The sequence below is a fragment of the Panthera leo genome, chromosome A1 (assembly GCF_018350215.1).
Source record: "Panthera leo isolate Ple1 chromosome A1, P.leo_Ple1_pat1.1, whole genome shotgun sequence".
In the NCBI taxonomy this organism is placed as follows: domain Eukaryota; kingdom Metazoa; phylum Chordata; class Mammalia; order Carnivora; family Felidae; genus Panthera; species Panthera leo.
The window spans coordinates 137090895-137106861 of record NC_056679.1 but is presented as its reverse complement, the minus strand read 5'-3'; positions in this window follow the sequence as shown (position 1 = coordinate 137106861).

Sequence of the window (15967 nt, the reverse complement as noted above, 5' to 3'; positions counted from 1 at the left end):
CCTCTCCTGAGCCCCCAGTAGCTTCCTCTCAAGTTCCTTCCTGGGCCTGTCATAAAGCTGCACATGCTCCTGTCCTCACTCCCTCTCATCGACACCCACACCTTCAACTACCATCCGTGCTCTGACAACCCTCAAGTCTAAATCTGTGCTTCAAACTTCCCTCTTCTCCGTGAGATGGGCCCACACATTTATAATTTCTAACTAGAACTTTTTATCTAGATTTTCTGCTGGTTCCCCAACTCAAAAAGTCCAATATGAAATTCTTTATCCCTTCCCACTCCTGACTTACTCATCATGCAGTGTTTCCTATTTTGGATAATGACAAAACTATCTAAGCCTGAAACCTAGGGGTCATTGCAGATTCCCTTTTCTACTCCAGTGAGATTCCACTGATTGTATTTACTACATATCTCCTGCATCTGTTTTATCTTTTCCATGTCCCATCATTGCCACTATTGAGACATTTTTCCCACCCGGGCCAATAAACAGCTTCCAAAAGATCTTCCTGCTACCATCATCTGCCACCTCCTTTCCCCTTCCAGCCCCATCCCCCACGCAGGCTTCAGAGTCATCTTCCTAAGCTGAAAATGTGATCACATCTTCTTTGACATGGCACTTAACAGTTCTTCATCCACTGGATCCTCCCTCCCTCTGCAGCTGTTTGTGAATACTTAAGGAGAAATATTTTATCTGTTGAAATCAACCAATTAAAAATATTTCTTGAACACCTTCTACATGCTTAAGATTGTGTTAGGTCTGGTGGAGGACATAAAAGTTTAGTACATGACCTTCAACTCCTAAGGGCTTTCAAAACTAACATGTGAAAAGAATTACTGCATAATTAAGTGCTTAATTGTGTGGTATAGACTACAAAAGCAATATAAATTGTATTTCCAGGTTTTCAAAGGTTCATAAAAATCTAGCGATATGTGTGCACATATAAATGATGCATATATAATTCTTTGATGAAAAGTTTATAATACAAATTTGCCTTGATAACACTATTACTTATACTGTGAAGGGGGAAGGAAAGGTCACCTCTGTTACACAACAAGCCTTCATTAGTTTGAGTGTTTACTTCACAAAACTACTTATTTTATTGCAAATTCATCCTATTCTCATTTCAGTAGGAAGGAAAATGGTCTGTGTAATTGAAATAAAAAACGGGCTATTGCTTACACTTCTTAGAGGGATATAAATCAGACAGAGTCAACATCAGGTCGAACAGGCAAGGTAATGGAGTTATGAATTACATGTTTGTTTCCCCCCCAAATTCATATGTTGAAGCCTAATCCTCAATGTGTTGGTATATGGAGGTATGATAATTAGGTCATAATGGTGGAGTCCACATTTATGGGATTAATGCCCTTGTAAGAAGACACCATCTCTTTCTCAGGCACGTGAGTATAAGGGAGAAGGTAACATATCTACAAGCCAAGAGGCAGGTCCTCAAGAGAGAATAGGTCTATCTGCACTTTGATCTCAGACTTTCCAGTCTCCAAGACTGTGAGAAATAGATATTTCTTGTTTAAGACACCCAGTCTATGGTATTTTTGTTATAGCACCCTGAACTGAACAAACTCTTTAACATAGCAATCTTTTTTTTTTAAGTTTACTTATTTTGAGAGAAAGAGCACATGTGTACATGGGCAGGGGAGGGGCAAAGAGAGAGAGGGAGAGAGAGAAACCCAAGCAGGCTCTGTGCTGTCAACACAGAGCCCATCGTGGCTCTCAATCCCAATGAACTGTGAGATCATGACCTAAGCCGATATCAAGTGTTGGACGCTTAATCAACTGAACCACCTAGGCACCCCTTTAAATCAATGTATTGGCCAGCTTCAACATAAAGAAATCTAGCTCAAAGCAGAGAACCTCACAAACAGATGTGACCCCTCTGCAATCTAATACTGGTTAGCTTTTTCATTAGAAGAGCCCATCATGATGCTTCTGCCTTGTCAAATCTCCATGTTGAACTCCACAGGGAGGCCATAAGCACCCAGCTTTTCTCACCTGAAAATAGATGGATTTGGCTTTGCAGCAAGGAAACCAATTTAGATGCAACATGGTGCCCATTACTTCCCCTGTGAAAACTGTTCATAGGTGAGGTATCAGAAGTACAGGGAAATTATATCATCTCTTCTTGTTTTTGTTCATTAACTTGTATGGGTTTGAAACAAAGGAAATTGGCACTCAAGGATTTGAATAATGCTGGAGGGTTTTTCTGGAGTGGTCTGAGCTTTACAGTAGGAGCTAGGAAGTTTGCCCTAGTACTGGCTCTGCTGTTAACCAATTGTATGTGCCTACTAAGCACCTTAACCTCAGGAGTCTCAGGCTCCTTATCCCGCATAAAGTCCTACTGGCGATAAACACAACTTTATATGAAAACATTTCAGGAAGTTTGGGGCCCTAAAAAGCGTAGGGTATCTGAGATTCCTACCGTGACCTTTAAAGTGCCCTGGGCTATTTCTGTCCAGGGCCATAATTCCTTCCTGTCTTGCCTCTGTGCAGAGTTTACCATCATATGAGCACCTGCTCACTCGTTCCATTGCCGAAATTAGTTTAAAAAGGACCTATTGTGTTAACAGAGTGTCTTCAAGCTTTAGAAACACTTTCACAACACCATTTCATTAAATCCTCACAACACCGGGGCGCCTGGGTGGCTCAGTCGGTTAAGCGGCCGACTTCGGCTCAGGTCATGATCTCATGGTCCGTGAGTTCAAGCGCCGCGTCAGGCTCTGTGCTGCCAGCTCAGAGCCTGGAGTCTGTTTCAGATTCTGTGTCTCCCTCTCTCTGACCCTCCCCCGTTCATGCTCTGTCTCAAAAATAAATAAATGTTAAAAAAAAATTTTTTTTAAATACTCACAACACTACTGAAGTAGGCAGAGCAAATATTATTTTTATTTAAGGGGTGAGGGATCTGAGGTTCAGCATCCAGGAGTGCTTCACTTCTTTTGTCCTCTCCCAACGCCCCAGCTTCTCTCTGCTTCCCCAAAGGCCCACGTGTCAGTGTTTCTGGATCTTCCATGCCTTCCAGGTTAGAGCCTAGAAACTTGGGTCGATCTTCCCATCCAACCCTAAACATAAGTGTTCTCTCTTGCTCCTTTTAATCTGAAGTTTTCTATCTAATTCTTTATCTGGGAGAAAAAAAAATTCCAGCCTTGCCACAAACACCTACTGCTTGTCTACCCAAGACCATATATTCTGTCTGTTCTTATCCCTCTTCCCTTCCTTTTACTCTCCATCACTACAAAAATAATTTATTCAGCAAATGTTCTTTGAGTTGCTACTTTTTGCAGGACACAAGTTAGATATTTAGTGGTGAAGGTAGAGGATAGATAGATGGTATGGTGGCTATTTGTATTTTTAAATGGTATGTCTGTTTTATGATTGTCCTGTGTTCCTCCACGTTTGTCTTTTCAGTCTTGGATCATAAATTACACAATGTTGGGTCCTTGCACTGAACTCATCCCTAGTTGATATACGGAGAGAGATACCTCAGCACGGTATTTTTATCCTCCTCAGTGATTTCCGCTGATATCAAAAGTCAGGACTGGGGCGTCTGGGTGGCTCAGTTGGGTAAGCCTCTGACTCTTGATCTCAGCTCAGGTCATGATCTCACAGTTCATGAGTTCGAGCTCCAAGTCAGGCTCTGTGTTGACAGTGCAGAGTCTACTTGGGATTCTTGTTCTCTCCCTCTCTCTCTACCCCTCCTCCATTCATTCTCCCTCTCTCCCTCTCAAAATAAATTTAAAAATAAACATTAAAAAAATCAGGACTTCTAGAAACATGAGAAGAAAACAAAAGTCTATCACAAAAGAAAGAGTGAAAGAAGTAGTGGCAAAACCCAGATCATTTAAATTACTGAATGGTAAATGTTATTTGGTTGTTATTTAGAAGACTACAGAGATTCTCCAACACCCAGCCGCTGGGTTAAGAGAAATTTTCTACTAAGAACCAGCTGCATTTACAAAAGCTCATTTGTGCATCTGCTACGTGAAGCCTGTAGTGAAGTGTAAGTTCAAGACCTTCTTAATTCATTAGTCAGTAACTTATTGATTCTGAAGGCTACAGACCCTGTGCCTTGTCATCATTTTCATAAAGCATTCCTCAGGGTAGTGTTTGCTGTAAAATATTGAGCTTATTAAGAGTTTTGGGGCCTCTGATTAACTCTCACAGCAAAAGCTATGTTAAGTAAATTAGGTACCAAATAAATCTAATATGATTGTGGAGAGTCTTTAGCTAAATTAAGACGCTGACAGCTCACATAACAAGATGCGAAGCAATGTAATTAAGAAAAATAATCACCTATGCCTGCTGAGAGGACAGGTTTGACCCCCAGTGAAGGGACTCCCAAGGCATTTGTTCTCTAAAAGACAAATCTTGCTGTTTCGTTCTGCTGCAAGTGGGGAGTGGGGCGAGAGATCTTTTTCTTTATTCCAGTATTCACTATGGATTCTACTACAGAGGATTATGTTTGGGGAATAGTCATATTTGAGGCAGAAGGACAGATTAGCAGAGCACCAGCCTCTCTTATATCCCTCAGTGTGGCACTCGCAACTCCCCTCTCCCTGCTTTCTTCTGTTGAAGAGACAAGAGAACTAAAACTTCACCTTTTAAGGCTCCTTCACAGGTAGAAACGGTCAAGCAACCCAGTTCTGGCCACTGAGATGTGGGTGGGAGTCACTGGATATAGGTTCTGGGCAAGCTTTTCAAAAGGGACTGATGTGATTGGCATGCCCATTCTGCCTTTTGCCCCCTTTTCCTTCTCCCTCCTTCCTGCATGGAAGGTGACCGAGATGCCTGCCTGGAGCTGATGTTTGAAGGATGGCAGAACAGGAAGCCAAAGGTGGCTCAGGTTGTCCACTCCTTGGGCACCTTCTCACTTGAGAGAACTCCCATATTTTTAAGCCATTTCCAGCAGGCTTTTTTGTTGTATGCAATCAAATATAAGCCTAATTTTAGGATTTTCAGCTCAGAGGGTAATTCTTCAGCAGTGCTGTTGGGTTTAACAGTAATAACAGTAAAACAACTGTTTTACTGTTAAAAAAAAAGTAAAACAACAACAAAGGGGCGCCTGGGTGGCTCAGTTGGCTGAGCGTCCGACTTTGGCTCAGGTCAGGATCTCGTGGTCTATGAATTCAAGCCCCACGTCAGGCTCTGTGCTGACAGCTCAGAGCCCGGAGCCTGCTTCTGATTCTCTGTCTCCCTCTCTCTCTCTCTCTCTCTCTGCCCCTCATGCTCTGTCTCTCTCTGTGTCAAAAATAAAATAAACATAAAAAAAATTTTTTTTAAATACTAAAACAACAACAGTTGCGTCTTGTATCCTTCATGGTAAGAATTTACATTAGGAATTTTCAGACAGTGACATGAACTCCTTGGAAGAACTCTGCATCAGACCCATGAATACAGAGCCAGTGTGAATGCTGTTCTCATCAGGCCCTTCAACCTTTCCATCTGGTGACAATTCTCTTCTTGGGAGATAACTTTCCATGGATTCCTGTGGATTTATTAAAGAGGCAGGATTATACCTTCCTTACTGCTTTCTTGGGATGGTTCATCTGCATTTGCTCTCTTGGGAACTAGTATTTAAATCCTTCCTGTTCAAAGGAATGTTTGTATAAGTATAAAAATAAGATGGTGGTTCCTGGCTATACTGCTTTCTTCTGCCATACTCTGGTCCTTGCATATAATCCTGGGAAATGAAGCAATGACAGTAAAGATAAATTCAGACGTAGATGAGAGGAACAAAGGGAGAATGAGAGGGTGATGAACCTTAATTCCCGTGGAATATGATCTCCTGGGTCACAATGTGTTTGCCATGCCATTCCACATATGCTCTGGACACTCCTTGAGCATTCAAGAGGACAACAGTAGTCAGCTGGTGACATGAATTGTAACACCTCCACATGCTTCCTCTTCATGTAATGGGTCTACATGAGAACTATGATTAAGAGTCAACTTTTGTTCCTACCAAAGGCCTACTGGTACACATTTCCGATTCCTTGTACTTAACTATGGGTCATAATGGGGATTTGGTTACATTCCTTCTTGAGATATGATTTATTTCATTTCATCAACAAATATTTATTTAACACTATATTAGTTATCAATTACTACATAACACAGCACCCCAAAACTTAGTGGCCTAAAACAAAAATAAGCACTTATTATCTCACAGAGTGTTTGAGAGTCAAGAATTTGGTATCCATTTAGCTTGGTGATTCTGGTTGAAGTCAAGATACCAGTGAGGCTGTAGTCATCTGAAGGCTTGATTGAGGCCGCAGGATCCACTTCTAGTACTGCTCACTTCCACGGCTGTCGGTAAGAGGCCTTAGTTCTTCACAGGCTGTTCCTAGGAGGCCTCACTAGTCAGTGCTATTCCTTTGTAGAATGATTCTCAATGGCTCTTGGTTCCACCCTCCTTCTTTTCTATCACAGGTAATCTGTGTGGACAGCTGCATAGTTGTCTCGGCTCATTTCCTCTTGCAGAAGTTTGGGAATCTAGAGGCCACTTATCCTTTCATACTATCTCTGCCCCTTATAATACAAGTTGGCCATATTTGTTTTTTATTATCATAAATCAGTTTAATTTCCTTTATTAAGAAAGGCCAGCAGGCTGCCCCAATGTGGAAACAATCCCTACAGTCTCCTGGGGTGCATGGATGGTGTCTTGGTACTGATTTCCTCTGTCACTTTTTTTTTTAATATAATTTATTGTCAAGTTGGCTAACATACAGTGTATACATTGTGCTTTTGGTTTTGGGGATAGATTCCTGTGATTCATTGCTTCTATACAACACCCAGTGCTCATCCCAACAAGTGCCCTCCTCAATGCCAATCATCCATTTTCCCCTCTCCTCCCCCCATCAAACCTGTTTGTTCTCTGTGTTTAAGAGTCTCTTATGGTTTGCCTCCTTCTCTGTTTGAAACTATTTTTCCCCTTCCCTTCCCCCACGGTCTCCTGTTAACTTTCTCAAGTTCTACATGAGTGAAGACATGTGATTTCTGTCTTTCTCTGACTTATTTCACTTAGCGTAACACCCTCCAGTTCCATCCACATTGTTGCAAATGGCAAGATTTCATTCTTTCTCATTGCCAAGTAGTATTCCATTGTATATATAAACCACATCTTCTTTATCCATTCATTAGTTGATGGACATTTGGGCTCTTTCCATAATTTGGCTATTGTTGAAAACGCTGCTATAAACATTGGGGTACATGTGAAGTTGGCCATATTTATGACAATACAATCTGTGGGTTTGACAAAACGTTGTGGGTTTGCACTCTTATTGGGGTTCATTTCATTAGGTAAAAGTCACATCCACAAATTGCTTCAAGATAAGCCCTTCTCTTCCTGAGCTTCTCTGAGACTGCTAGGGCACAGCATCCTTAGATTTCTTAGGAGCCATATTGTTTGGATGAATAGTTCTTGAAGCACAGCCTTAGATCTTTCTGATAACTTAATGGAGGATTTTATAGTCAATCCTTGGCTTCATCTTTAGATCATGTTTTTCTGAGAGTACTCAGAAGAGCATGCTAGAATTCTGGGCAAACTGGGAAACTTTAAATACAATACTTCTGGGGCTCTTTTGTTTATCAGTACTTCCTTTAGCTTATCTCTCCCCTCTTACATTTTACTATAAGCAGCAAGAAGAAACCAGGTGGCATCAACACTCTGACTGGAAATCTCCTTGGATAGGTCAGCCAGTTCACCAGGTATATTTCTAGTTTCCACTTTGTTGGGGCTCATTTTGCCATTTCATAGGAAGAATCAACTTTTCTCTAGTTTCCAATAACCTTTTCCTTATTGTCCTTTAAACTTGCCCTGCAGCTCCCTCAAAGGTGATCAACTTCTACTATAAGAGCCTTCAAGGCCCTTCAGGCTTCTCTCACAGTTTCTTCTATGTTCTTCCAACTTCTGCCTGCTTCCCACTTCAAAAGCCACTCCCGTGTTTTAGGTTTTTATTATAGTAATACTACTGCACTTTCAGGTACTAAATTTGAATTAACTACTCTTTTTTTTTTTTTTTTTACATGTTTGCTTATTTTTGAGAGACAGAGAGAGACAGAGCACGAGCATGGGAGGGGAAGAGAGAGGAAGACACAGAATCCAAAGCAGGCTCCAGGCTCTGAGCTGTCAGAACAGAGACTGACATGGGGCTCAAACTCATGAACTGTGAGATCATGACCTGAGCCAAAGTCGGACGCTTAACTGACCGAGCCACCCAGGTGCCCCTGAATTAACTACTCGTGTACAACAAATTATCAAAAATATAACATCTTAACACTAGAAATATGTATAATCACACACAAGCTCTGTGGGTTAGGAATTTGGTGACGGGTTAGTTCGGAGGTTCTGGCTCAGGTTCTCTCATAATATTGCAGCCGAGGTGTCAGTTAGGGCTTCAGTCACTATAAGGCTTGACTGGGACTGGAAGATCCATTTCCAAGACCACTCACTTGGCTATTGGCAGGTGGCCTCAGTCATAGGGCTGCTTGAGTGTTCTTATGACAGCCTTCTGCTACACTGAGTGATCCAAGAGAAAGCAAGACAAAGCTGTAATGTCTTTTATGAACTAGCCTCAAAAGTGACAAACTGTAATTTATTCAATACCCTACTGGTGGTATAGGTCAGCCCTATTCAATATAGAAAGACACTACACAAGAACATGAATACCAGAGGGTGAGGATCTTTGCGGCCATCTCAGAGGCTGACTGCCACAAACACTTATCAGGGCCAAGGTTCTATACACAGCACAAGTGGGGACAGAAAAAAGTGTCCTGTTCCTCAAGGAACTTAGATTCTAGCTTGGGTGATCAGACACATAAATAAATAGTGTGAAAAATGTCATTGAAATTACAGAACCAAATTCCTGGGAAAGGAAAAAGCACTCACTTGATGCATTTCTGTATTTATTTCTTCCAGTAGTTTATAAGCTCCTGGCAGGACATCACTCATCTTTATTCCCCACAGGGCTGAGCTCAGGGCCTTGCCAATACAGGTGTTTTAGTAAATATCTCCTGAGTGAACAAAACCCTGCATGAAGCTCAAGAAAGACTAAAAACTAAGAATAGACCATTGAGGTTAGTGATTAAATATCAATTATTTTCACTTTCCACAAAATGATTTCAGGAAACAAATGGAATAAAACTGAGATTAAAGGTATTAAGGAGGTGGTAAGAGTGCATCAAATCCAGCAATAATAGGAACAGTAGAGAAGAGGTTTAGCTTGAGAGAAATTGGTCAAAGATTCGTTTCTAAGTTCAGGAAAAATGTGAGTGTTTTTCTAGGCAAGAGAGAAGTCAGAAAGAAAAGAGAGAAAAGAGAAATGAAGAAGAAAGCAGTGGTAATTGATGGAGCACTGTCCTGGGAGGGATTCCCAAGCACAAATAGAGAACTAGACTTTGAAGGAAAAAAGGAACCTTTTTTTCCTTTGAAAAAGGTCAGAAGATCAAGAGACATTTTTGAGTGAAGAAAAGGTAAGTTCTGTTATGCCACGTTGAATGACTTTGCCTGTTTTTTCATAAAAATTGGGGCAAGATCATTCTATAGACTGAAGGGACCAAGAGGAATGAGAGCTTGAGAACATGGGAAGGTAAAAGAATGGTTGGAAGGAACTTGAGAGGGAGCGAGCCCAATGCTCCTGGATGGTAGAGAGGAGGCAGCTCAGGTTTGATCATCTGTGTCTGTGGGACATCCAGTGCACACAGTGGCATGATGCCCTCTGGCTGCACTCAGCAGGCTGTGAGCAGGAAGATAGGAAATAGAAAACAACAGCTGCCAACACAACTGGCCATTGGGGGGAATCTCAGGAGACCTGGGCCTTCTGATTTCCATACTGACTGTTCCTGTTACCTGGTGAAATTTCTTTCCTTTGAAAATCACTATGAACTCTGGGCTGAGAAGAAATGGTGTAATCTTTTACATAAATGTGTGATGTATAATGGGGAAAATATGGAAAGAGTTTTAAATCTTTTTAACAGTTCAAATTAATAGCTTAAGATTCAATTACTGATTGATTAGCACTGCTTTAGATCAAGTAAATGATGTCAATATCCTCTTTATAATTCAGCCCACAGGAAATAAATACTTAGTTTTCATGATCTTCCATAGACAGGTCTTGTAACCAACTACATAAAACCAATTACATTTTGGGGCTCCTGGGTGGCTCAGTCAGTTGAGCATCCGACTTCAGCTCAGGTCATGATCTCATGGTCCATGAGTTCGGGCCCCACATCGGGCTCTGTGCTGACAGTTCAGAGCCTGGAGCCTGTTTCGGATTCTGTGACTCCCTCTCTCTCTGCTCCTTCCCCGCTAGTGCTCTGTCTCTCTCTCTCTCTCCAAAATAAATATTAAAAAAAATTTTTTAAATTAAATAAAAATAAAAACCCCAACATTTATTTATTTATTTATTTATGTATTTATTTATTTATTTATTCATTCATTCATTCAAAAAAAATTTTTTTAACATTTATTTATTCTTGAGGGACAGAGAGAGACAGAGCATGAGCAGAAGACAGGCAGAGACAGAAGGAGACACAGAATCCAAAGCAGGCTCCAGGCTCCAAGCTGTCGGCACACAGTCAAACATGGGGCTCGAACTCATGAACTGTGGGATCATGACCTGAACCGAAGCTGGACACTTAACCGACTGAGCCACCCAGGCACCCCAAACCAATGGCATTTATGGGAAATATTGTCAAGAGGATAGGAAAATATTGGACTGGGGATTAGGAGATCTGGGTTGCACTCTCTATGTAATGCTGAGTAAGTCACTTAATCACTCTGGGCCCTTATCACTGGTTTGTAAAATAGGAAACTAGATTGGATGTTCTCTAACCCCTTCCAACTCTAACATTTCATGCTTCTATGCTTTCTAGCCCATAAAATAACCTAGAGTTTCCTCTGTGAGTGCCACACAAGCTGGACAGGAGGGGTCGCACTTAGATAATCACTCATAAATGCATCTGTCTGAGACTGGTAAACATGTCTCATTTCCTTCAATAGATGGCCTTCAGCAGCTAGATGATGATTGGCCTAATTTCTCACTAAAAAAGCCCTTAAAGGGAATTGTGTTATTTCCCTTCCTGGCCAGCTGAGGACTTGGGGGGAAAGTGAGAAACACTCTGGGTTAATGCTATTTTCTTTCTTTCACACATGACCCCAAGTTTGGTCAATCATTTATTCTTGGGGCACATGTATTCTTCCTGAAGTTTTCATATTTTTCCTTTCCTTCTTGGCTAGGTAGGTGGTACCCCAAAGCAGATGACTTAAAAAAAATCAGAGTCATTTTCCTGAAAAATCAAGTTTTGATAGCTCCTCTTTGAAGGATCAGGATTTCTTCCACAACTGATTTTCATGGTCTGTTTTGCATTCAGGGAGAAGTCACCTAGAGAGATGGGCTCCTTCCCCAATTTCTTTGCCAGAAGGTCTGAAATCTTTCTTTACAATGTTCCATTTTTGGCACTCACCTCATCTACCCTAAGTCATATTTGTCCTAACTTAATGTTCCATTCTCAGGGAAGATGAGAAATTAAAATAATTAGTCATTACAGAAGGATAATGTTATAAACCGTTTCCACACTTGATAGTAATTCTTTCTTGCATCTATATAGCTTTACAGTCTTAAAAATGTTTTTACAGATATTATTACTATTATTTTTTGAGTATCTTACAGCTGTATATCTCCTTTGCTAAAAAACAGACCCCAAGAGGGACACAAGAAGGAAGGCACAGCAGAGCAGGCGACCAGACTCAAGATGAGTCAAACACTAGACTTTGCACCCTGGATTAAGTCCTGACTCTGTGTATCTTTGGGCAAGTCATGCTCACTCTCTGGGCCTGTATTTCTTCATCTGAAAATTGTGGATGTGAATGCCCACTCCTCTACCCATACTTCCTGGAGGAGAGTTTAAAGGAAATGCCAGTAAAATGTATAGTATTGACTCCTGGAAAGAGCTACTAACCTGGCTGCCTTCCCTCCTCCTAATCCTGATACTCTGACCTATGTGGACAGCCTGGAAGAGAATCAGGAGGCTCCTTTACTTCTAGAGACATCAGGAGGACAGAGCTTCCTGCTTCCTCTTCTTTGGGGCTTACCTTCCAAAGCACAAAAGACAGTCCTTTCATCTGTCTTTCTGCTCTTGATCCCCCAGGATCCCCAGGACCTCCACCTTAAATCATCACACCACCCCAGATTCCTTAGATCAGAGGACTCCCAGCTAAAGCTTCAGATCCACAATGGGCCATGGCTTGCAAGCCCTGTGCTTCTCCCCTAATGCTTTACTCCTGCTGCAGTTTTGTGCTAACTCTCCCAGAGTAGTAAGTTGTTTAATTTTCTCCAAATCTTTTCTAGAAGAATATCTTCTCTTACAGCAGAGCATAGTGGAAAACATTCATGTTGGAGTCAGAAAAATTTATATTTGTATCCATGCCCCTCAGGTGACTAGTTGGGCCAGTTATTTATTAACCTCCCCGAGCCTTGGTTCTTCAGCCAGTGTAGTGACATGGCACAGTGTGGAAGTGCAAGATGCTAAGTGGGACTGTTCCTGTTGTCCGAGGATTGCAGCTAAACCAAAAGTGAGCACAACAGGCACTGGGCACTCTGCATTCCAAGTTCAATGAACAGCCAGCATGCCTACGAGGAAAAGAGGGGACACCCCACCCCATCCATGGACCTGAAAGGATGTGGATCTGGATCCTCATGTACACATAAAGGAGCTCAGAGGGTAGTAGAGGGCCAGGAGCTATGTGACTGGGTCATACAAAGGGATGCCCAACCCAGCAGAAGAATCACAGTGTATGCATGGATTCCAATGGAGATACAGCTGGCCCATGGAGAGAGGGGTTCAACAACAGAGGGGCTGGAGTGATGCTGGACACCACACTAAGTAAGCCTGGAAGACCATCTGCCAGTAGAACACCCATCAGCAAAGGACACCAGAAGTAGGCAAAAGTTTGGTCCACATCTGAAAAGTAGGGAAGGAGAAAGTTCAAAGACAGTAAAAAAGGAACAAGAGGGGCACCTGGTTGGCTCAGTCAGTTAAACATCCTACTCTTGATTTTGGCTCAGGTCATGACCTCAGGGTTTGTGGGACTGAGTCCCGCATCAGGCTTTGCGCTGACAGCATGGAGACTGCTTCGGATTCTCTGTCTCCCTCTGCCGCTCCCTCCCTCTCTCTCTCAAAATAAATAAATAAACATTTAAAAAAAGAAGAAAAAAGAAAAGAAAAACAGTGTGAAGAGAACCCTGCATTTACTTTCATCTCAGAGCTTAGGGGAGGAGAAGAGATGAGACCAGAATGAAGTTTTAAAATAAGTAAGATTAGTCTTAAATATCAAAGTGAGATAGTTCCAGTAACTGTGAAAACATTGTTATAGAAGCCAGCCAAGAGATATTGCTAGACCATCTACCCTACAGGAAAGAAGGGTGTCAAGAGAGCCTATTTAGAAGTAATTAGAAAAAATTTAAAATTTTAAATGTTTATACCTCAGTAAGCTAAGACTACTCCTCAGTAACCTGGTTGTACAGCAAATAATTGGTAGTTTATTGTCTTAGTGGGTCTTAAACGCTTTCTAGCTGCTACTTTCTCCACTGTTGAGAGATTCTCTTTTTAAAAATACTTCTTTCATTATTTGTGTCTTTCCAATCTCTCTACTCTTTTGTTTCAAAATGCCCCATCTCGCCTAATGAGCTCTATTTCTTTCCTCATCTTGATGAACACTTAAACATATTTATTTTCATATCAGTTTCAGATTAACCTAATATTTATAGTTCTTTTGGTTTAATTTCTCCAATTTTAGCACCAGTTGATTATCTCTGAACAAACTGCATTTCCTTATTTGCTTTTAGCTTATCTGCAGCAGAAATTACCTTCTTCAAGTATCCTATGCACTTCTGAGTTGTAGACGCAACTCTTTAGCTCAGTTTTGAGAGCACCTCTGACGCGGTTTGCCAATTTCTCAAAGCTGTGTGTCTCTCTCTGTGTCCGTCTGTCTCTCTCTCTATGTAGTACACAAGTCTGGCCACACAGCTGCATGCAGAGCAGCCTGGGGGCTCTGGTTTTTCAAGAACGATTCTCTGGGGAACCTGGGTGGCTCAGATGATTGAGCGTCCAACTCTTGATTTCAGCTCAAGAGATGAGATTGAGCGGACTGAGCCCTGGGTTGGGCTCTGTGCTGAGTGTGGAGCCTGCTTAAGATTTTCTCTCTCCCCCTCTGCCCCTAACCCCTGCTCACACACATGCTCTCTCTCTCTAAATAAATAAACAAGAAAATAAATAAAAACTAAAAGCAATTAAAAACAAACAAACAAACAACTTTTTCTCCAATAAGAGTGGTTCACACTTGCGTCCAAAACAAGCTCTTGAACTGCAGACAAAGATTCCCCCAACTCCCAGCTTGGTCCAGGAAGTCACTTCAATTTCGTCACTTGAGCAGGGCCTATGCCTTTGTTCCTGTCCCCTTTTCCTGCATATGCCGATCCCTAAATTGCAAGAAAACCTGATGCCAAGTTTGCTTAGTCCTGTAGGTCACAAAACCCCAATTCCACGCAGGACCAAGGAGCCCATCTTCATTTCTGGCACCTAGACCTTTCTCTTTGTTTTTGAACGTGACATATATTGTTAAAACATTTACCCAATGTTTCTCTGTATTTGCTGGGGAGGGGGCTCAATCTAAGGAAGATTTTTCTTCTGTTTTCCATTTCTGTACTTGGAGATGGGAGCAAGCTTGGGAAGAGCTTTTGTCTATAGATTTTTGGAATCTGGTGGCTTTAGAGGGAATTGGTGCATAGATTATTAGCAGTAGTGACCCCAATGTATTCCGGAATGGATAGGAAGTTAGTGTTGATATATTTATTGTTAAATATTCTGAAAATCCCTGAGAGAATCTGGAAGTTAACAGCTGTTTTCAGCACCTCATTTGGAGAGCTGTAACCTAATTCTAAGGGTAATAGGCTAGTGTCTCTTCGATTTAGAGAACTACCTCAGTTTTGGGACAAAATGTCTAGGCTACAGCTGATGGAGAAGGAACCCAACATCTGATGAAATAAGCATCTCACCCTAACTTAGGAATAATAAGAATGAGGGGGAAAAAAGGCAGGAAAAATGCTTGTTGGAATATATCTGAGAACCTCATTTTCTGTTTTAATCTATGAAAGAGGTTTTCAAACTCCGTTCTGTTGAGAGTTTGGCCAGATAATTCTTTGTTGTGGTGAACTACTCTGTGCACTGTAGGCTGTTTAACAGCATCTCTGGCTTCTATCCAATTGACCTCACTAGTAACTTTTCAACCCCAGTTGCAATAACCAAAACATGCTAGAGACATTGCCAGAAATCCCAGGCATGGTGGGAGGAGGGGATCCTCCACTTCTCTGAGAATTTCTCATCTCTGAGAACAAGGGATTGTCAGCTTTATCTAAATGGATTAATTAATCATTTGACAAAGATGTACTGAGAGCTTTTCAGGTAGCAGATCTTGGCACACACAAGGAGTGTAGATCCCTTGCCTGAAACTGTACAAACATGGAGCCTATACTATAATGTCACATGGGCAGACTGTCGGGGAATGACTAGGGAGAAGCTCAAAAAGGTGACTGAACTTGGCTGGAATTAACCCAACAAAGAGAAGTGAGGAGTAGCCCAGAACCCCCACTTTAGCAAACATTATTATAATACAGAGGTTTCTCCATAAAATTCATTAAAGTTTTAGACAAAGTTTTGAGATATCTCTTCATATCCTTAGTGGATTCTACAAATGGGGGGCTAAATGTAGGGACTGTGTAGGGAGGTGCTCCATGGATCTGGAATCAGACACTCCTGAGTTCAGGTTCTTACTCTCTCTCTTGTCTTACTACCTGTGTGACTTTGACAGTGACTTTAACTCTCTGTTCCTCAGTCTTCTCAGCTGTGAAGGAGGGATAATAACAGTTCCAACCTCATAGGCTTGCTGTGATGATCAAGAGAG